This window comes from Pleurodeles waltl, chromosome 6 (assembly GCF_031143425.1).
Source record: "Pleurodeles waltl isolate 20211129_DDA chromosome 6, aPleWal1.hap1.20221129, whole genome shotgun sequence".
Lineage (NCBI taxonomy): Eukaryota > Metazoa > Chordata > Amphibia > Caudata > Salamandridae > Pleurodeles > Pleurodeles waltl.
In genome coordinates, this window is record NC_090445.1 from 1,356,639,142 (window position 1) to 1,356,663,545 (window position 24,404).

Consider the following 24,404-nt stretch of genomic DNA (forward strand, 5'->3'; position numbering starts at 1 on the left):
GCCCATCTGAATACTTTGTAGGAAGGACAGGCAAAGACAGCAATGCTAGGGCCAGAAGGCACTGGAAATGTCACTCCACTCAGCCACAACTGGGTACTCACCTACTATGTCCCTTCTTCCTCTACTCAACTAATGAACTGTACTCACCTGAGGGGATTCCATCTATATACTGTGTGGGGAGGATAGGCAAAGACAGCAAGCAATGCTAAGGGCAGAAGGCAATGAAAATGTCACTCAAACCAGCCACAACTGTGTACTCACCTAATATGACCCTTCTCCCTCCACTCAGTTACTGAACTGTACTCATCTGAGGGGATCCCATCTGTATACTGTGTGGGGGGGACAGGCAAAGACAGCAGTTCTAATGCCAGAAGGCACTTTCTAGCTAAAGTAAAGTACCTGCACAATGTGCATCTGTACGAACAGCCTTCCATATCCACTCACAATAAGCAATTAACGCACCTGAGTGGATGACTTAAGTATGCTGTTTGTAGTAGTTGGTGTAACATAAATTGTAAGCCCAGGAGGGCCAGTTGCTGAAATTTCATACACCAGGCCAGTGTCCACAATGACAATGTGTTTCTGTCTGCCATTTCACTAATGAAGTTTACCCACCTGGGAGGGACCAACTTACAGATCATGGTACACTCTGTGATGTGGCAAATCAAGTAGATCCATCTTGAATAGATAAGCCAAGATGGAAATAGTGTGGACGATAAGGGCAGCCCAACCTGTGTGCAAAATCACTGATAGACAAACACAATTACTAATATGCCTCATTGAAATGCATGTGGACGTGTACAAATACACAATACACTGACCACGTGTTGAAAAGTAACATGTTCAATTAAATGGTCCTGGGTCTGCAAGCATGACAGAGTACTAGGTCCCAAGATGAGCCACGCCACATTATGCCCAGCCACTGATTTCACTGTACTGCTGGAAAGAATAGGAGTCCATAGACAGTTACCCAAGTACCAAGATACTTAAATAACATGTAGCAAGAATTTATCATCATCTCAAGTGTCAGGACCATACAGTTGATAGCAGGTGTACCTCTCACATAAAAGGAGAAAGGCAAAGCCAATGTGTATTTGCCATGTAACAAATGTAATTGTAAACTGTTGGAGGTACATGTCACATTACAATCTGTAACACACTGTCTATCACTTCAACAGGTCTATCTGCGATTGTGAACATGGATACTCCAGAGACTGCCATTCCTCCCCTGGATGAAGCCTTCAGTGAGGGTACAACTCCTGGATGTGTGGATTTTGAAGACCGCACTGGCTCATCTGGGGAACCTGGTCAGAAGACACCCGTCAGCCTCACCGTGACCACAACGACTCCTCCCAGCCCTGTTGCATCAACATCTCAGGCAACCATTGACCCCCAAGCCTGTGTTTCGAGGACAGAGTCCACCATTGTGTGCCCCCCAGTCCAGGTACCCAAGTCTCATCTGGACAGCTTGGACAATGATGGACGTGGATCCAGTGGTAGGGTGCAAACTGTGCCAAGGATGCAGGCACATGGGGGTAGGGTGCAAGGGAGGGATGGTGTAGGTCAACCGCATGAGGCTGCGGGGATGAGTCTGGCCAGGACACCATCACCCAAGTCTTGGGAGCATACTAACAGTCCCAATGCCTGATGGGTCAGGTACTTGTCAAACTCAGGGAGATCAAGCAGCTACAGAGGGATTACCACCATGAATCCTTACAACACTGGGAGGCCCACAATGCCACATTGGCCTCCCTAACAGGGGTGCTGAGGAACATCAAAATCACCAGAGCAGGGCTAGGGGACCACAACACACCCCTTCCACTGGCCCCCTAACATCAGCCCCTTCAACATCTGGGGCAGCCAGTGGAAGGGAGGCCCTGCCAGGGGGAAAACCCACCTCAGACACCCCTGCCTCTGTAGCTGAAGAGCCCCCCACAATCGGGGATGTCCACCCAAGCACCCAGGAGGTACGGATGCCATGACCTCAATCACTGCCAGGAAGTAACCTCTTTCTGATGGAACTCCTTTGTTTGGTACAAAATCATTCTGTTGACTGTTCTACATGCACTTTCCATTTTCCAGGATAGTAGGACACTGGACTTTTGACTTCAAATGTTGTGACAGCTACTCTAATGACTACATCCACCATGACTGATCCGTTCACTGTTTGTGTTTGTTATTTCTTATTACTTTACACCTATAACTCAAGACCACACGTAAATAAACACAATGAGCAAACTATCTATGTCCAATAGTGATTGTTTTTGGAATGTTTTGGGATGTACAATGTGAAAAGCATGTAATGTTAATGTGAGAATGTCAATATAAGGAGAGACAGATCACAGGCTGGGTCAGGCTGAGTATCACTACCAACAAAAAAACACAAGTGGCTGCAATTATGTCTGCACTGTATAAGGCCAAGAATGACTGAACATTGATTTACTTGTATAGCTATCCCTAAGTACTGTCCATCTGACCATAGGAAAAAAGGGCTAAGTTAGACCCTAATTTTTAATTGTCCCCAGCGTGACCCTTATCACATACCAAAACCATGTATATGCAACGTGACATATCCCATGACACAGACAGAGGACAGAACAACGGTCCCTAGTCTGAGGCCCATCCTATTACAATGGTTAGCCATCCACTGCCATGTCACACACCTATGTCAATGTAATGGTACAGCCACTGTTGACTATAATGAGGAACCACATCAACAGCTAGATACAGGGCATATAGTAACATTATCAATACAATGTGAAGGGAAAATGTAAGGATTATCCACAGCAGGTCACAACATGTCACAAGGGCACACAACCACACACACAAGACCATTGGATGAACATACCAGGACAAACAAGTCCATTCTCAAGCTCTGGTAACTCCACTTTCACTGTCCAGGGAGCCTGGGCATGGTGCCCACACAAACCAAATTTGAAATAAACATTATCTGGATCCATTTCATGGCCCAATCAGATGTCGGACTAGCCACTTACACCTGCCAATGACACACCTCAGAAATTTCCACTTGAGGATGGCATGGGGATGAGACCTGGAAGGAAAAAGTCACATACAAGGATTTTAGGCAGGCAAATGCATTTATTAAACACAAAAGTCAGTCAAATCTTCTGTAGTATCACTGAGAGTGCAATATGACTGCACATATCAAAGGAGATGCTCAAGAGAGGGACATCTTCAAGTCTGATGTAGCCAGAAAACCTTTGCTTTGTGATGCATTGCATAAAAAGTCCCGCCTCACAGTAAGAAACATACCCGTCACAACATATCATGACCAGTACAGTACCCCTTGCAGTCTGAATAATCATAGAACTTCAGGTACTTAAACTCAGGTGAATTACTGATTGATGAGATCTGTCCGCATGTCTCCACCTTCATCCTCATCACCATCATCCTCACTTGGCATTTCCGGATTCTCACCCCATGGCACTGCCAGCTCCCCCTTATCAGGAGTGTATGGGATGTTCCTCCTCAGGTCAAGGTTGTAGAGCATGCAGTAGGCCACACTGATATTACAATTATTTGCAGTGAGTAGAATAGAGGAGGGCTCCACCTGTTTGTCAATGCTATGGAATTTCACCTTGAAGAGCCCAAAAGCCTGCTTAATGACACAATGGGTTCACCCATGTGCCTCGAAGAAGCTGACAAGAAGCTGGTAAGGCAAGGCAAAATGTGTGCAACCATGAGCACAGAGCAAAGTGTCACTCACAGCAGACATGATACATACATGCACACAACATATGTGAATTACCACCCTGCCCTGGGTACAGCTGTGTCATCAGCTGTGGAATAGCACTGTTCGGCATCATGAAGGCATCATAGACTGAAACCGGGTACCGAGCACAGACTTGGGAAATGTAGAGGTCTGCCAAACACTCAACTTGGACATTGATAGAATGGAAGCTTTTCCTGTTCTGAGAGACCTGTTTATTGCCAAGTGGTGGAACCAAGGCTACATGGGTACCCTCAATGGATCCAACATGTGTGATGTGTGTCAAACCGTAGAACTTTTCTTTCACATATGCAAATTCTCACGTTGAGGAAACCGGATGCAGCTGTCCAGGTGTTTCAAAAGTGCTGTGAGGACATCCTTCAATAACAAACTGAAATAGGCTAGGGCATCCCAGCAGAGCGGGCCGCTGTATTTTGGAAGGACACTCTGGACAGGAAGTACAACACTGACATGACTTGTACAACAGGTGGTATGCTATTTGGATGACAGATGGCTGGCATGAGTCTGGATCCATGATTGTCTGCCTATCCAGGTGGGAGATTTGAATCACTGACCTGTTCTCCATGATCTGTGAGGCAGCTAGTGGACTGTACACAGGAGGGTGTCTGATCCATCTCTTCCCAGGGCTACTACGTGGGTCATAAAATAAACAAGGCAGCCACTCAATGTGTCCCTTACATTTGACATGTAACATGTGTGATGCGTGACATCACTTGTTATGTGTGTCACTGTAAACATTATGTGCAAAGACACCAGAGCTAAACCTTGCTCTTCCTGGGATGTTAATGCCCTCATAATTAACATTTATGTAGCAATCTTCCTTAGGACAGGAAGATCATGGTCAGATGACTACCTGAACTGCCTGTGATGTGATGTCTATACCTACAAGCATGTTGTCACATCAGCATGACTACGTAACAATATGGTCGGCAATAGGATTGACTCGCATGACCTGACTAGGTCAGTACTCATTATCCCCCAGAAAATCAGTTATTTTATTAGTGACACATGAAAATATGTTGTGTAATTGCGTTAAATAGCTCAAAATGGCGGATGTCTGACCCACTACAATGGAGATTTGGAATCCCACCGACAGATGTTGTCATGGCGGTAGACGGATACTACCACGGCAGACACTGCCATAGGATAACATTGCTGCCTGTGGCACTCTTGGGCCAATGGCGGTGTCCACCAGTGGTGACAGTCGTCTACGTGGCGGGTGTCACCACCATTTTCTGCAGAATCCCTCACTTGACTCCTGACACTGCTGCCAGCAAGACCTCCATGACCTGAGCTGCTGTGTACCTCCTCTAGGAGCAATCATGCCTCATCCAACAGGTGATAGGGCCCATGCCTTCACACCAGAAGAGCTGGAGAAGCTGGTGGAGGAGGTCCTACCCTTGTATAGACAGCTCTATGGTGCACCAGAGGAGCAGGTAAGTGCATTAGGTACACTTACTATCTACCTCTACCTATCTCAGCTTTCATTATCCTGTGTTTTAGGCCAGATAGTCAGCTTTTGTCTGCAAAGGTTTATCTTGGTTTGTAAATGTGTATGTATGGATAACTGAATGGGCTGGTATCCATGTCAAGTGAAAGGTTTAAAGTTGAGAGAAAATGAGTGAGTGCGAATTTAGTGTTTCCTGAGCCAAGTTACTTGGATGCACATGGTTAGATGAGTTGCCATGACAGCCAATGCCAATTAAATTGTTCCAGAAAAGGTTTTTAATGTGTAGTCACATGTGGTTTCATGACAACAGGGAGTTGATGACATGGCATCTATGTGGGTTGAGTCCAACTTGTGTTTATATACTGATTACACATGGGTGTGGGGACACATTTGGCCTTGTTGGACAGCTGCACTGTATTGACTCACTATGCCCCTCAAATATGGATATAGTCATGCATGGTAAATTGGCTATGGACTCATAAGTAACTCTGTTGCACGTGATTAGTACTTTAGTAGAGCATGGTAGGATGTGTAGGTCTGTCTGCTCAGCCTGCCGAGAATAGTGCTTGTGTATGTCTACCCATTGGATAACTTGACATCTGTCCTAGTATCGGGTCACCTTTTGCACTGCAGTTGTGAGCCTGTGCACACTCCCTGATTCCCTGGACAACATGTGATGGTGTATTTCATGGCTCTCTGCCTATCTATAGCTTCTTAGACCAATGTCCACTCATCATGAAATTTGAATTGGGGATAGGCTCATCATCTGTGTCCTACCTGCTCATTTAGCTTTTGCCAATGTGTGTTATATAGCATTACAGCTCCCTTGATCACTCAGCCATATCTTCTCTACCTTACAGTGTATGCACCTCTATCTTTGGACATTTCACATTTGCAAACAATGTGCTGTTGTGCAATGTGCCCTGATGGTGAAGTCATTGTTTATGGGTATGAAGTTGGACATGTACAATGATGGGGCAGGTATTTTCCTATAGTGATACAGTTTCTGTGTTCACACATATGTGGATGTATGTAGCTACTGGTTAATGTGACACTGAGAAATCCCAGCACCTGAAGTAGCATATGCCTGCATCTGTCTCAGCACAGGTGAACACATGGATTGGATTGCTTCTATGTTTGCTCCACCTGTCAGTCCCTTCAATGTGGTCAATGCACAATGGGTCTGTCAGTAGGCTTGTTGTTACATCTAATGACTTTTAGCAGCATGTGACATTTAGAGGTTGCGTATCTTTTTGTGCATTGTTTGCAGTGTGCTGTAATTATCACTTGCCACTTTGAGGGATGTGTTCCATCTTGCACCCAATCAATGTCAGGTGATCATGAAATGATTCACAAAAGTTACAGTACTGACAACTGGTCATTGGAGGGCCTGAGCTGTGGAGTGTCTAGTGCACCCAAATTGTGAGTGATTACAGTCAAATCCCTGCGTACAATGACTGCTATGTGCCACAAGTGGACTGGAAGGTTTAGACAGGATGTTCTAGGTTTGGCACACTGACATGTATGTGATTCTGTCATTTTGTCAATGGGCTTGTGGACATAATCTCTTGTCTCTTTTTTATGCCTCCATGCAGGCCAACTCCCATCAAAAGAGGGGGGTATGGAGAACCATCGTAAGAGGGTGCGGACCCTGACAGTCTACAGCCAGAGGAGCGCCCACTGTTGGAAGTGGTGGAGGACCTGAGAAACTGGGCCTGGAAGACTGCTGAGGCCCAGCTGTGGATCTCCTCCCAACGGGGACAAGGTGCCCATCGGACAATGACCCCCCCCTAATGGCCCACATTTTGGTGGAGGCCTTTTTTGGCCTTGGATATGCATTTGAGGGTAGCATAGCAGCCACAAGGGGGTAAGTACATATGTATGACATGCTTGCCCCTTCGCTAAGTGATTGAGTGCCACATTGTGGCATGTGGCATGTGACACGTGTCACATATCTTCTGGCATCCAATTTTTTTAGAAAGGCCATGTGTCCCCAAATGGTGTGTTCATCCTTTAAGGGGTTGGGATCTAGTACTATACTATGGTGTACCCTCAGAATGATTGACCAGCAATGAGCACATATGTCAGTGTGAGGAGTCCAGCTAAGTGTGCAAAACCCTGATGAATGGTACTTTGCACACAGGAACCTCTCCAGACAACTTTTATAGTCTAAAGGTGAGAAGGATGATCCACTGTCATGTGTCTGGGTATATGAGTAGGTTACCATGTGCAACCCATGGTAACGTTTTCTCCATTGTATGTTGTGTGTTTGTGCCTTGCAGCAGTCTGTGATGCATGGGTGTCCATCATACATGTGACATGACTTACATGGGAAATGTATTGACATCTGCAGCAAGGGACTCCCCCTGTAAGTGGGGAATGTACATTGTCATGGGTGATGTGTCATCATTGTAACCAACATGCCTTGTGTCTGCATCTGGTCCATTTCCAAGACGGTACATATCTGCATGAGATGTAGGCATGTGGTAGCCATGGAGATGGCATGATATCCCAACTTCCTCACATATGTGTCCATGGAGTCCTGTTGTAGTCAGGATACTACTGCAATGGTTGTCCATTTACTATGAGGTCCCAGACAGGACTGGGTCATCATCATATGTCATCAGACAGAAACACTCATGCCTCATAGTATGTTGTTAGTCATGTGTAACAGCAGTAGGCATGATGGATATGACAGATAGAGCAGGGTGTTAATCCACTTGATGATGATTTGTATCCTTGATTTGGGATGATGATTGTGGGTCCCCAGAACATGTGTGTTGTTTGGGAATTGTGCCCTGACTGTATGGCTGAATCATGGATTGACTTGTAGTGATGACAGCATGACATGTATATTGGGTCAGGGATTGCCCAAAGACAGATGCCATGCTTATCATGTCTGTGATGTGGGCAGTGATGTTTATCATTGTAAGACAATATGGTGTCCACCTGATATTGATTGCAAGGTCTGTGTCTCTCCTTCCTACATGGTACAGTTATCTACTATAGATACACTCAGACGTACAGATGGACATGTGTGGGAGAAATTCGAGGGCCTTATCCTGGGCCTTACTAGATCATTCATATGTGTATTCAGGCGGCATCTCTGCATGAGCTATGGGACCTGACTTCATGTAGTTTGTTGAAACTAGGGCCTTGAAAATACCAGCCTTGACTGATTTTGGTAAGGTGTGACTTGTGGAGCCGTATGTTGTTGTGTTGGGTCCCTAGTGAAATAGATGTTTCCATGTCACCTAATACAGGCATAGCATGATTTAAGCATTGATGATTGCCTTTCTTTAGAACCATAAGTTGTCCGTAAGACATCATATCAGTGCAATTTAGTTGTGTGTATACACTTGTGTCAGTGTGAATGTTAGGGTACCTCACAGAGTCATCCTTGGAGTGGCTACTGGTTCCATGTCGAGCGCAGGATGTTGTACATGTTTGCTGTGGAGTAATCACCAAGTTTTGGTTTGTTTGGTGAATTAGGTAGACTTCATCCATGTCATTGTAGTTATGTGACACCAGAAATTGATAATGAGTTTATTTTGTAATTTCAAATGGCATGCGTGTTTTTGTATTGGGACAGGATGGTGGCACTTTGCTGTCACTGCATGTGGGTGGTCAGTTGACATGATGGCATGTTTTTGCCTCTCTGAATTGTAATTGCACTGTCTTCGTGTTGAGGTCATAACCTTACTTTTCTCTTTTTCTGTCAGCATCCGCACAAGCAGGCGAAAGAGACAGGCAGCACCAAGTGGGGAAGTATCGTGCCAGAGGACTTCAGGTCATGAGAGCACTGACAAAAAGGGACCCAGTGGCCCAGAGGGCGAGAGGAGTGCCACAGGGGAGACTGGATCAACATCTTCATCCACAGATTATTCCTCCAGTGGCCACTCCCTGGTGGTGGCAGACCCATTGGGGACCACTCCTACGCCAACATTGTCCACCACCCTCCATTCTATCACTGCCCTCCCTGTTGCTCCCAACCCAGTTATCCGTGCCCACTCACTCAAGAGAGTGGGTACCTCCTTTACCACTGGCACTTCTTCCCCTGCGCCTGTTAGCCCTACTGCCCTCAGTGAGAAGGATATCGAGCTCCTGACGTCTATCTCTGTGGGTCAGACGGCCATCATGAACGCCATCCAGGGACTGGCAAGCCAGATCCAACAAAGCAATGCATTCCTGGAGGGCATTCACACTGCAGTCTCTGGGCTACAGAGATAATTTCAAACTCTGACCCCCACACTGACGGCAACCAGTCACCCCTTGTCTACTGTTCCCTCCTCCACCTTCCTCTTCTCAGTCCAAATCCCCCCCTTCCCTGAGCCAGCCATAGCACACAGATAGAGAGGCATGCATCTACCTCAACATCCAAGGGAAGCGCTGACAAGCAACAACACAAGACACACCTCTGGCATACACACAAACAACACCTACCTGCAGACACAGCAACAGTCACGTGTCCTGACCCCCCCACTACTCCCAGCATCACAGACACAAACGCTGGCACACCCGCAGACACCACACCAACAGTCGCTGATCCATCCTCTGCACCAGTTCTACAGGCAGACAGCACCCCAGCAGACCCTTAGATATCCACTCCAATCACCACATCTGCAGACACTACAACCACTGACACGCCTACATGCAGTACATCCACTATACCTGCAGTCACCGCTCCAACAGACAGCCGCCCATCCCCCACAGTATACCCCAGCGCCCTTACCCCCTTCAGGCCAAGATGCAAAAACACCCTCACTCACCCACCCAACAGACACCCACGACACATAAGCACACCTCCTAAAAACACATACCCAAGACATCCACACCTAAACGTAAGACACTGACTCTCTCTATACCTAAGGCCTCTTCCGATGACTGTCCCCATGTATCTAAAAAAGTGTTTCTTCCTAACCTTGCCCTTTTACCTACTCTTTCCCAATGACACCCCCAAAAGATCTGTTTCCCTCCCTAAGACCATCCCTTCCACCTCCAAGGCCTCCCGAACCCACCCCCGCCCGCACCCATGCCCCTCCCCCTGCCAAGAAGAGGTCACCCTTCCCAAATAGGTTCCCTATCTCCCAAACCTAGTGCGTGCCCCCTAGATGCTCCTACCTGTGGAGGTTAAATGGTAGTCAGGAGTCAGGGTGGGGCACCATTGTGTGCCTGTGGTGAAACAACTGAGAATTATGGACTAGCCAATGACCTTGGACTTTTAATTATTTTGGAACAAACAATATATCATAGCCAACCAGTTGCTGTTTACATCGTTATCCTGTATTTCCTTTCCTAGGTTTACGTTGTTCTTGGTTGTGTGCCAGTATTTTGTTGTATGTGCTGATTGCTGCTTCATTATTGTTTGAGCACTATCTGAGGTTGTGTGCAGTGCTGTTCTCCCCCAGGGGTAGGGTGTGTGTTGTGTGATAGGTACATGTATGTAGCTGAAAACTATGGTGTCATGGTATTGTGTTGTGTTTGTAGTGATATGTGTCTGTTGTAATGATGTGCAGTGTGGTCATGTATGGTGTGTGTCTTGTCCCCTGATGTGGCTATTGTGTACATGTGGTGTGTTTTGTGGAGTTTGGTCATTGTGGACATGGAGTGTGTTGAGTTGGGTAAGTGTGCTTTGCCTTTGAGTACATGTGACTATTTAGGAGTATGGTCCTCAGACCTGGCTGGAATCTTCTATGGTGTTTGGAGTAGTGTATGCTTTGTAGCCTTGCGCTTCACCCATGTGTGTGACTCTGCATTACATTTGTTGTTGGTATTGCTTGTTCATGAGATCTGAATGGGGCCTGTTTATGTGGGCATGCTTGTGTGGGCCTTGTTCAACATGAGATGTGTCCCAGTGCAGCCTCCTTCCATGCATGGTTTTGCTGCTCCCATCGCTGCTGTGCCAGTCTTGTCATGATATGTTGCTTTGTGTGTTTTGACTGTTTGTGTCTGTGTGTATTGTGCATGATAGGTTTGATGTGCTGTGTGTGATGTTTGTGTCGATTGCTGGGTTGTATGATGGTGTGGTGTGGGTTCCATTACACATGGATGTACATTTGTGTTGTATGTGTGTCTAGTCCCTGGCCAGTGTTGGGTGTGAGTCTGTGACATGTTTTTGTAGTTGTGGAATTGTTATGTTGTTACAAGTTTGTATGTTCGCTGGGCCTGTGCTGTGTTGCTGTGCATAAATGTGTGGCACTGACATGTGGTGTGTGTGCTGGTTGAAGTGTGCATCATATGTATGTGACCTTGAGGCAGTATATGAGTGTGTGTGTCACTATGCTGTTACGTGTGTGTGCAGCCCTTCGCACCCCCTCCCTATGTTATGTTATATAACAGTAAACATTACACATTTTGACGTAACAGGTAGGTGTATGTATTTACGGTTGTTGTGCGTCCTTGACCGTGATGATTCTGCTGTCTTTCTACGAGCAGGAGCAGCAGGATGACGTCTAGTTCTGGTTCCATGGTGACTACTGACGTGTATGGCTTCCTGGAGATGAGTGTCTCCTTTTATACTTGTATACTGTTCGTTTCCACCTTGTGTTCAGTTGTGTTTAGACCACGGCATTCACATTGGCGGTGGGCAACCTCTTAATAGGTCAAGCGAAAACATGGTCTCTGCGAGACTGTTTGTGCCTCCAGACGACTTCAATGGTCTGTCTTTCCTGGCAGTGCCGGTGGACCGCTGGCGGTTTTCTGTGTACACCACTGCCAAAGTCATCATTTTGTGGTCTACTCTAGCAGCCTGTTGTGGGTGGACAGCCACCATCAACATGGCGGTCACTGGACCGCCAAACTTGTAATGAGGCCCTAAGAATGTAAACTGTGCAAATAATATTTTTTTAAAGTTATATTTTAGGTGTGAGCGGTTTGTAGGGGTATAGGATGGGAAGTTAATTAAATTATAAATAATGAATGATTGATTATTCACAAATTATTAATTGATATTTAATTAATTATGTAAATTGCATCCTTATTATGATTTTCTAATTTAGAATTTAGGTGCAGGTTGTTGGGTTTGTAGAGGTATAGGGTGAGAAGTTAATTAAATAAACAATTAATTATAAATAATTAATTGTTAATTAATTATATAAATGGTGTAATTATTATAAATTTTACATTTAGATATATACAGTGAGGAAATTTAAAGAAATAATGATTAAATAAGAGTTTCTTCCTCTAATAAATATTTAAAAAATTGATAATTATTTTGAAATCTGAATTGCTGTTTAGTGTATACATTACATGTTATGTTAATAGGGTTACGAATTTATGAAACTAATACTTGTATTGAGCTAAGGTAAGAGTTTGCAGTCAAGTACTTTCCCTACTGTTGCACACACTGGAGTGAGAAAAGTAAATGTTACCCTTCCTTAGTCCAAAGCTTTCCCTACTGTTGCACCGATTGGAGTAGAAATTGTACATTTTACTCCACAACAGCCTAACACTTCACTTACTGTTGCACCAACTGGAATGGGAATAGTATGTTTTACCCCTTGTGAGTCAAGCACTTTCCCTGCTGTTGCACTGATTGGAGTAGGAATAGTACATTTTACCCCTCATGAGTCCAACACTTTTCCTACTACTACTGAAGTGGGAATAGTAGATTTTACCTCTCCTGCCCACCCATGTCCTGATAGCCACCACTTTCCTGGGGCTAAACAAATTCTGTGCGGGGGACGCTGGGCCTATTTGCAGCGCCAGGGGCAGCCACTTCCCGGAGGCAAACACAGAATGAAATTTGGGGGGCCGCGTTGCCCCCCAAAACCCTTGGGACCACCACCTCCCAGGGACAAAGATTGAATTGTATGCCTGGGCTGCACAGACCCCCTGCAGCCCGGGAGGCCTCCACCTCTCTGTAGCAAAGATAGAATTGTATGCAGGGGCCACGCTGCCCCCAACAGTCCCAGGGACCATCACCATCCAGGGGCTAAAATAAAAGAACAACAACCAAGACATAGCGGTTTGCTTTTGTTTGGTGGGAGCTGATAGCTCCCACCAAACAAAAGCAAACATAACTCTGCTTTCTGCAAGTAGAGCAGATATGCCTGCAGGGAAACAAATGAAAACATTGCTCCTGCAAGTAGGAAGCTGCTATTTCAAGCAGGAGTCAGGAGCCTGCTCGGACCCCGGGGCCTGAGGCTTCTCCCACAGTCCTGTCATCTTTTTCTCTCTCAATTCAATCCCATATAGGGAGGGGAGAGAGAGATCATTATTGAAATGGTCTCTCCATGCAACAACTTTGAAGTATCACAGTAGCAAGATATTTGGTTCAAACATTATAGTTACATTTTGAACCTATAAAGCTGTTGCACAGTCACTCAGTATGTTGAAGGTTCAAATCCTGGTATCTCATGCACTGTGTCTGTTTATTTACTAGTGTTTTCCATGTCAAACAATCTTAGTGATGTAACATTTGTCTTTTTGACAATGAAATCTTTGTCAAAGTTATGTCTGGACACTATGCACTAAGGAGTCATCTAAGGACTAGTGGTTAAGGTCTCTGACCCTCACACTGAATACTGAGGGTTCCAGTCTTAGGGTCCTATTACAATGCTAGTGGTCTGAAGACTGCCAGACTTGCTGTGTGGGTCCTACCACCACAGCTGTGGTGGTCCGACTGCCATATCAATTCCCTGGTGGTCTTACCGTCAAAACAGCAACATCTCCCCTACGATCCTTGATCCCGACAGGATGAGGGCGATCGTCGTTGTAGCCTTTTCATGGCAGTGCAAAGGCTGGGGATAGAACAAATGCTGGGGCCCACAGGAGGGCCCATGCACTGCTCACGACTTTGTCATGGGCAGCGCTGAGTCCACCCTCCCCAGCACTACCAGAATGCGCACTGTGTGCTAGGGAGGCCCCCTCTGCAACAGCATTGGACTTAGCTCAATGTGGATCCAACTTCAATGCCTGACCACGTTTTCCACTGGGCTGGTCAGCTGTCAGACCAGTAGAAAATTTGTAATGAGGACAATGGGGAGCTCGGCAGCACCATGGCGGTCTCCTCATCAGGAGTTTGGCGGTTGGGTGTGTCTGGTTGTTTGCCTAATTTAATTTCTTTTCAACTTCAAACATTTAAGTTATATACTGAAAGGTGATCTCACTCTTTTTATTTGACAGTTACATTTTTCTTTCCAATTTGTTCTAAAATATATCATGCTAATATATCATTTATTATAATTTAGAAAGACTCCCTGGGTGTTTACAGGGAGTTGGCCATAGGTCAGGCCTTGCAGCCAACCCGTGCCGCGCATGGCCAAAGGCCGTGTGCAGCACAGGATGGATGGTTATAGGGGCTGGTTGCAGGACCTAGCCACAGGCCAGGCCCTGTAGCCACCTCTGCCATGCACGGTAGAAGGGTTGGGTGGTTATAAGGGATTAGCTAGGCCCTGCAGAAAACCTCCAATGTGTATGGCCATAGGCTGTGCACTGCAGTGGTTGGATCATGGTATAGTAGTTAAAATATTTTACATGGCCCCCCTCCCCAGGCAGATCTTGGCCCCAGGGGCCCCATCCTCCAGGGCAAGACCTAAATATTATATTTTTGGGGAAGGGGGGCACAATCCCACTCCCCAGGTTGATTTCAGCTAGGGACCCCATTCCTCAGGGTGTAGCCTAATTATTTATATTTGGGGGGGGCTTCTGGCCCCCCTCCCAGGCTGACCTTGACCCCAGAGACCCCATCCCCAGGGCCCAGCCTTATGACCTGGGTGCCCACAAGGCACCCAGTCACAATGTTGGAGATCGTGGGGGATCCTGGAGCCCCCCACGGTCCCAGCTGGTTTCCCACCTCCTGCAGGAGCCAGCATTGCTATCACAGAGAGCTCTCTGTGAGAGCAATTGTTTCCTCTGTCTCCCTGCCTGCACCTCTATGGGAGCAGAGTGTTTGCTGTGACTTGGGGCAGCTGTAAAGCTACAGTCAAGCCACTGCAAACAGCTATGTCCGGGGGTACGAATACTCTATTTGAACTGAAGCGCCTCTGCCGCTATTATAGATATATGAATATTATGCGCTCCAGTTTATGATGATATTTACATGAAACTGTGCATTATGAGAACTGGAGTTTGGACTATGAAGTCACATGTCTGTTAATTTAAAAGTACTGCCTTGATCAGTATAGGGAAAGGTGCGGAAGACATTGTGACGCAAAGGGTTAATTAGCTTGAGCAGTGTAGATGAGCGTGATGCCTGCTGAAAACCGAACAACGTGGAAAAGTTCATAATGTTACTTTCAAGCTTGTTTCCCAACATTCCATAGATAAATTGATGCGCAGCTGCATGTGTAAGAAACAGGTTGTGTAGGAGACTCCGTCTCAACCTTGAGAACGAGAGTACAGGGAGAAGATGGAATGAAAACAATGGCCAGGGAATGGCAGATCAGCCAAGAGATAAGTGCTGATAACATAGTTAGAAAATGCCAGAAAGGGATAGAATCCAAGCTTCAAGTTATTTAAGCACTGAAGTGCGGGTGAGGGAATTGAAGCTCGCAGATGGGGTTGTGAAAGCTGCCATCGCCAGGCCCACAGTGCTGCCTCCCTGTTTGCTGTTCAGAGACCGTGACGCTTGAGGGGGAGAGAGGTCCAAGCGGGCGGTAGAGGGCTTCCTAGCATTTCATGGACTAAGTTAAGTTCCACCCAAGGATGAAAGGCCTTTGTTTCTCGGCTCTATTATTATGATTGATTATTATGCTTGCACTGTGTTTATAATCTGAAGTATTCAGCTCGTTTATATTTTCCTTCCTGAACATCGTAGTGTGAGCTTGCTGCAGTAATTGAAACATGCATTTTGGTATGCAGTTAATCAAAGCTTATCTGAAGTATTCAGCTCGTTTATATTTTGCTTCCTGAACATCGTTATGTGACTCATCTTTGTATCAACGCCTATATCTTTCAATTAACTCTTTGCTCATATATACATAGATGCTCTTTGTAGTGTACTCATATGTAAATAGATGTTCTTTATTGCTATTTTTATTCTACCACGTTGATGTGCCAAATGCATACATTTACCTGAAATTCTAGTAAAGCTAAATTGTGTTCATAATTGGCGTGTGGTCCTTCATTGAGCGTCCTTATTGACTTATACCGAATAGGTGTCAACCAGTCACCTGGATAAGACATTTTGGTACCAGAAGTGGGGTATAAGTCAATAATGCCTCTTTGGGGAAGTAAGAAAAGTGGAGCAAAGAGCGGAAGGCAGCTTGGGGCAGACGCCAGCTCCATTCCTGGGTGGTTAGCAACTGATCCTTTCTCTGGTGTGGCAGGGCTCCTGAACCAGAGGGCAGCACCGGTTTTATGGGAAGCACTAGATGAGAAAGTGACTCCTCTCTTAGTGGATGAGAGTGTGAAGCTAAGAGGGGCGAAGCTGGAGCTGAAAGTGGCAGGGCAAGTGAGATGGCTTTTCCTGTCTGCACTCCATACGATATACAGGAAGACATTAACCCAAGAAGCAGAAATGAGAAAACTGCAGGATGAGGCTGCATCCTTGCAGGAAAGGCAGTAACTTATGAAAGAGACTATAGAAAGTGCAGTGACTCGGGGTGATCAAATGGAGGCAAGGTGCACCGCATTAGCAGTACGAGTAGCAAAACAGAAGAGTAGGCAGAAGCCTAAAATACCCTCAGCTGTGCAAGTGAGGGCATTGGTACGCTAAGAAAACTAGGATCCATATACTTGGGATGGAACAGTCTCAGATAATGATGACGACTGGAATTGGGAGGATGAGGTGGAAGTACGCGTAGCAGAACTAGGTGGAGTTGAAAGTGGAGAAGGAAGTGTAGGTGAAGTTGAAAGTGGAAGAGGAAGTGTAATGGAGTTGCCCACTCGTACAAATCAAATCAAAGGGAGTGAATGGTGGGCAAATACAGAATTCTCGTTTGGTAAGAGATTATACACAGAGTGAGTTGTTGGAGATAACTCATATGTTTAGACAGATGCCTGCAGAGCCTTTGTTTAAATGGTTGTTGAGGTTGTGGGACACTGGAGCAGATGGTACATATTTATCACCAACTGAACTTTTGAAAATGGGATCAGTAACTACACATGCCATGTTAGAGCAATGGTTACGAGGTGCACAGGGGCAACAAGCTTTCTCTCTAATGGGTTGGTTGATGGAAGGAGTGAAGCAATTGTACCCAACTGCTATAGATGTGGAAGAGAGCTGGGGCCCTTGGCACACAATTTCAGAGGCAAATGAACAACTGCGAGAAATGGGGATGCAGAAAGCAGTGTATTCCCAACAGTTTTTAGGACCAGACGTTGAACCCATGACAGCAGGGGCATATTGGCCATTAGTGGAAACAGAACGCATAACTGATGACCGGCCGGTCACCTTAAGAACACAGGTCCCCTTACTAGGCTAGATAAGAGATGGAGGGGTTGGCACTAAAGTAGGCAGGGCGCAGGAGTCTACCATCGTAAAGTGGAAATGGTATCTGCAGCAGAGGGCAAAACCGGGGCCAGCAGGAGTGCCGAAATTACAAGATATGCTAGGGGCAGTGGACTTGCAGGCAATGGCCCCCTCACCAGAGCCCTCTGAAATGGAATCCTCACCATTTAAAACAGCCCCACCTTTTGAACAACTCGCTGAAGAAGAACAGCAAAATGCATGGTTCACAGATGGTACCGCCCGGTACCATCAAGGAAAAAGACAATTGCAAACAGTTGCATTCCAGCCTGCTACAGAAACGCTGTTGCTGCGAGGAGGGGATAATGGATCAAGCCAGCTTACAGAACTGCAGGGGGTAGCAGCAAAGATCAAACAAGCCCCCATTGGAGAGAAAACATTTGTGTACACTGACAGCTGGGCCACTTACCAAGGACTAGTAAGCTGGGCCCCGACTTGGCGCAAGGATGGATGGAAAATTAAAGGCACTCCCATTTGGGGAGGTGAGCAGCTATGGGAAGAGATGTGGGAGAAAGGGCAAAAATGTCAAATCTATGTGGGACATGTGGATGCCCATTGCCCATCGGACACCTCACTTGCATCTCTATTTAACAACATCGCAGATCAGATGGCCAAAACACGAACGGTGGTCATCAATGAGGAAGCTGCTTTAGCAAACTGGGCCCATGCAACATCCGGACATCTAAGAGAGAATGGCACTTATGCATGGGTACAGCAACGAAAAAATTCCAGTTACTAAAGAACAAGTGCAACAAGCAGTAAAGGAGTGCCCCACATGCAACCAAATTAGACAAATGCCCCTGCAAAAGAAGCCTAGTGGCCATGTCAGAAGAGGAACTGCAGCTGCTACGGTGTGGCAATTGGACTATATCGGGCCGCTACCAAAAGAAGGAGGAAAAAGGTACGTATTGACCATGGTGGACACCTACTCTGGCCTTATGCTGGGGATGCCCTGTAATTCTGCAGACCAAAAGTCCACTTTGCGAGGGCTAAACTACCTGATAAAACATTATGGGGTACCTGATGAGATCCAAACAGATAGGGGCACACACTTTTCAAGGAAAACAGTGCAGGACTGGGCGCAGGAACAAGGAATTCGGTGGATTTTGCACCTTAGTTATTATCCACAAGCTGCAGGCATGATTGAGAGATATAACGGATTGTTGAAAGAACAGCTAAAAAAGTTATCAGCACATGACAGACTTGCACAATTGATTTGTGAACAAGCGTACACCCCCCACATTGAAGAAAGATCTGCCCCCCGATAACACCCAGAGAGGTGAGGGAGGATTTGGAAGCACAGGAAGAAAAGTATGGGTGAACCATCCAAGGAAAAAGCCAGAGGCAGGAGAGATATTGAGTCAAGGGGTGGGGAGTACGTATATTTTACTTTTAAAGAACTCTAATGTACCTGTATTTGTACCTGCAGTGAGACTTATTCCACGGTCGTAAACTATGACATCTGCGTCGATGACGTGGTTCCTGTTTGCGGTCATAATTACAACTGGAAGAGGTGTTTGGGTTCAACCGAATGTAGCAGAGAATGTCGCTAAGGACCTTCATGTCACTTGTGCACCTCAAGCCGCTAACGTAACTGATGACCAGGGAAATGTTTCACTTTGCAATGTGAAGGTACCTGGAGGCAAGTGGATGGCTGCCAAAGCTGTGACCTGGACGGTAACTGGACAGCAAATCCGACATGCCAACAACTGAACGAGTTGCAGGGGACGCCAGCAACAGTACAGGCTTTGAATTATACGTTAAATATGATATGTAAATATTGTGATACCATTGTACCTTTTACACCAGCACGGTCATATCCGTGTAAACCCTATGATTGCTCTGATAAACAAAGTATTTTACCAGGACATATGGTGGTTGTTACAATGAACAATGGAACCAAAGGGGTCCGATACTCCACACCACCAGCCTTCATGTTTTATATAACCAAAAGACGCATGGTCAGCAACTTAGGCAATGTTTCCATAGTTCGATATAGAATAGGATGTAAGCAAGCTCTGCATGCAAGCATAATTAACCGTATTGTGTTACAGATAAATAGTGCCAAGGGGAATGTCTCAAAGTATGATCCATTATGTGCACCATGGACACCACAGTTATGGCCCTTGCCAAAGTTATGCATTAGAAGAGATCTAGGGTCCTTAATAGCTGGGGCCACCAGAATTGGGGTAGGGGGCCTAAATTCTTTTGATATTGAAGCCATTAGGAATAAGCTATCTTCTACAGGATATAGTACAGGAGAGGCCATAAAAGTAATTTCTCAATGGGGGCCCACACACTCACAAGAAGTATGGAAAGTCCTGCGTGGGTTGTATCGTGATTGGCAATGGCATAATTTCACTTATGAACAATTCAGAAAAAGCTTTCAAAACACACAAACAGTGACCAAGGGCATCCAGTGCATACTATGGCAAAGCATTGTTAATCAACAGTATGCATACTTTATAGCGGAATGGGGACAGCTTCAGGGTGAATATTGGAGAAAAAAAATGCATTTGCCTTAAGAAATATGGGTAAAGCCCATACAGTTTCACTGTGAGGAATAAATGTGTTATGCTCTTTTTGATATAGCAAGAAGTGATCTTCCTCCTGACATAGGGTGCCCCTTTATATTGCTCCCCGTAGTGATAGGTAAAGGATGGTGGATACCTCACACTGACAAAATGTGGATTGATGAAACAAAGCACACTGTAGATCCCACTAGATGTGCAGATTGGTCTAAGGGGTGGGTATGTACCCACACTGGACGGGTGCTAGATCCATGTCTTCACACAATACCAGGAGAATGTGAATGGTTACCTTATCCTATTAATGGCACAGACTTATATCAGATAGGGACAGAGAGTTTATGTTATGTCACTAATCATCCCTTAATTATTAACGGATTTATACAAACCACAGGAGAGCAAGTAATGTGTATGTGCAATATTACCAGCATTATTGACATAAGCACTCACATCTTGTACCGACCGACTAAGTTCACCATAACCACATTACAGACGCAAATGCGAGCGCATTTAGAGTGGAACATCACGCTTGTTGTTAAGCTACCCAGATTAGAGGCAATCAGGCACAAGTTACATTTAAAAAAATTGATATGGCAGCTAAATACACCAAGGATACAGCCATACAGATGACCATAGACGCTAAACAGCTTAGGCACACTGCTTCACGCAACCAGCAAGTAACTGAGCATCATTAGTATGACATCTTCTTAGGTTGGGCACGAGGAGCTACGAAGACTCTAAATATAGTGTTACATCCGCTAATTTGGTTATTGATTGTTTGTGTTACGCTAATGACTATACTATGTAGACTATATGTACGCACAAAACAGCTTTATACTAAAATACAGGCGCTTAGAAAAACGCTGACAAGTATTCGTAGCAACCTAGCTATGGGAATGTCAAAATAAATGATTTTTGTTTTGCATGCATCGCGCTCTTCTAAGGGGTGGAGTGATCAGTATAGGGAAAGGTGCAGAAGACATTTTGACGCGAAGGGTTAATTATCTTGAGCAGTGTAGATGAGTGTGATGCCTGCTGAAACCCGAACAACGTGGAAAAGTTCACGATGTTATTTTCAAGCTTGTTTCCCAACATTCCATAGATACATTTATTCGCAGCTGCATGTGTAAGAAACAGGTTGTGTAGGAGACTCCGTCTCAACCTTGAGAACGAGAGCACATGGAGAAGATGGAATGAAAATAATGGCCTGGGAATGGCAGAGCAGCCAAGAGACAAGTGCTGATAACATAGTTAGAAAATGCCAGAAAGGGATAGAATCCAAGCTTCAAGTTATTTAAGCACTGAAGTGCGGGTGAGGGAATTGAAGCTCGCAGATGGGGTTGTGAAAGCTGCCATCACCAGGCCCACAGCGCTGCCTCCCTGTTTGCTGTTCAGAGACCGTGACGCTTCAGGGGGAGAGAGGTCCAAGCGGGCGGTAGATGGCTTCCCAGCATTTCGTGGACTAAGTAAAGTTCCACCCAGGGATGAAAGGCCTTTGTTTCTCTGCTCTATTATTATGATTGATTATTATGCTTGCACTTTGTTTATAGTCTGAAGTATTCAGCTTGTTTATATTTTGCTTCCTGAACATCGTAGTGTGAGCTTGCTGCAGTAATTGAAAAATGCATTTTGGTATGCAGTTAATCAAAGCTTATCTGAAGTATTCAGCTCGTTTATATTTTGCTTCCTGAACATCGTAGTGTGACGCATCTTGGTATCAAAGCTTATATCTGTCAATTAACTCTTTGCTCATATATACATAGATGCTCTTTGTAGTGTACTCATATATAAAAAGATGCTCTTTATTGCTATTTTTATTCTACCACGTTGATGTGCCAAATGCATACATTTACCTGAAATTCAAGTAAAGCTAAAATGTGTTCATACTTGGCATATATTTTATAATATTTAAATATATTTCATTTACCTTATATTACTTTTACATGTTAATATTTTTAAGTTTACTGTTTAACTATACACATCTTAAAAATGATATTTTTTGCTATAAAATGTTTTCAATATTCTTGTATTTTCAATTATAAGTATGAGATAACAATATTTTTGTGCTCAATATTTTTGTCACTATATTTTTGCATCACAATATTCAATGTTTTGATATTTTGTCATTGAACCTACTTCACTCTTGCAGTATAAGTTTATGACTACTAATTTCTTCATCAATCACTTTACTAGCAATAATTTTGTGAGTAGTAAGTAATCCCTATCACTTTAAAATTAGTTACTATTACTACAAGTTGGTTACTACTCGTAAGGCAACTTACTATTCATAAAGTTGCTGGCACTTCAGTTAAACTGCAAGAATGAACTTACAACAAAAGTGTTACCTTACCGTGTGAATCATGTCACATAGTGCACATTAGTACTACCTATTGTGGGACAGACATTGTTCAACTACAACTCTGGAACATGATGATGTTGCTGTCCCTTTCATGACTTGGTAGGTAAATGGGGCTAGCGTATACTATTGTCTAGGTAAGAAGATTCTTCAGTGAGTTGGTGCTGCTATCACCACATCTGCCCCACCAAGTGTGTGATCCATTCGTGGTGTAAATTCATAAGGTACAGCTCCATATATCACACATCCTGGGGAAAAGGGACAGGAGTTTGATGGATGGATATGGATGGGGAGTTGGGGAAAGATGTGACAAAGACAACCACAACAACAGTGTTAGTCAGGGCAATGAGCAGCACATCATCATCAAATCTGTTTGTGGGTTGAAATGAAGAATGACACAGTTCAGTTAACAAATGCATTGCAAACAGTCCTTCAGCCCCACAGTTCCAAGTTATTATGTAAGTGTTTTGTGACTTAGGATGGAAAAATACAAATGAGGAAGGATCCACAAAGTTCTAAAAAATTGTGATTGTTAAGAAAAGATAAATTATACTATATGTAAATGCCAAAATCGGTGGTGCATCTGCATTCTTCTTCTCTGAATATCCATCTTGGGTGCATGGCTGAACTGGTCCGGACCGGTAAGCAAGGATTTAATGGAGAAGGACTGTGGATTGCAAAGCAGTAAATGTCGATATTGTAGAGTTAAGGAGGAGAAGGTACGTTTTTGGTGGATGAGGACCATGAGGGCAGATCAAGAGCATAAGCTGGTACAGTCATTTGCGATTAACTGAGAAGTGAGAACAATTTTACAATCAAACCCAGACAAATAGCTTCATGTACGTGGCTGATCAATCGCACATCTGTCAACTTTCATAACTTTTAGCCAAGTGTGTAAATCATGTGGCATGTCTTCAGGTACAGTCCCCCTCCTAACCATGACTGCTTAATTAGAGGAGTTTGACATTTAAATCAGCGCACTAGTCAGCATTTCTCAAATCAATTCCCTGTCTTCAGTTCACAGGGCTGAGAAGGCCTCTTTGAGGCAAGTTGGTTTCCCTTTGAAGGAGATGGGCATTGTTCATAACTTTCTTATTCTGGATGTTGTTGTAGACCCATACTGAGTCCTCCTGACTCCAAGTCCTGCCCCAAATTAGACTGAGAGAGATAGGCCTGTAGTGCTGTTGATGAAGAAGAAGAGCAAAATATGTTGAACATTTTGTGGAGTTTTGTTAACTAAACTTACTTTTCTGGTCCCTAAAGAACCTGAAAAAAATAACTACAACAAGGAATAGACTATAGAATAAGTCTAGCAAAGTGTGAAAGGGGCAATCACACTCAGGCAGAATCAACAATCATCCCCAAACATTGCAAATTGAAATCAAGTTTACAAAATTAGTTAAACAACACCTTCACTGCCTGACATCACGTGAATCATCATCACTCACATTCAGTCAATATCTCACTGTTTGGTACAATCATTTCCTGTTTCAAGCATGGTGACTCACATGTGTCTATTGTATCTCCTCTTCTCCCATGAAAACAACCAGCAACGGCATTCTTGTAAATTATTGATCTTTTCCGGGGCAGCCCAACTAGGGAATGAAAAAAGAAGAGAAGGGTAGGAATGGGAGGTATTGTCTTTCCGTCCTTTAAGCAAATGGGGAGGCTTTGTCTGTGTACACTGGTCTAACTCCAATCCAGTATGTGAATTTGAATAAATTGTGGACTGCATAAGAGAGGCACCAAATATATAAATGTTCCTCTCTATCCGTTATTATTTTTGTTTTGCAAACCAGTTTGAGGATAATGTGAAATTTCTTTTGTGGTCTACTCAGTCAGGGAAGTAGAGTTTGCCCTCAGGTTCATCAAGAAGTTGGTCAGCTAATGCACTTGAATCTGACCAA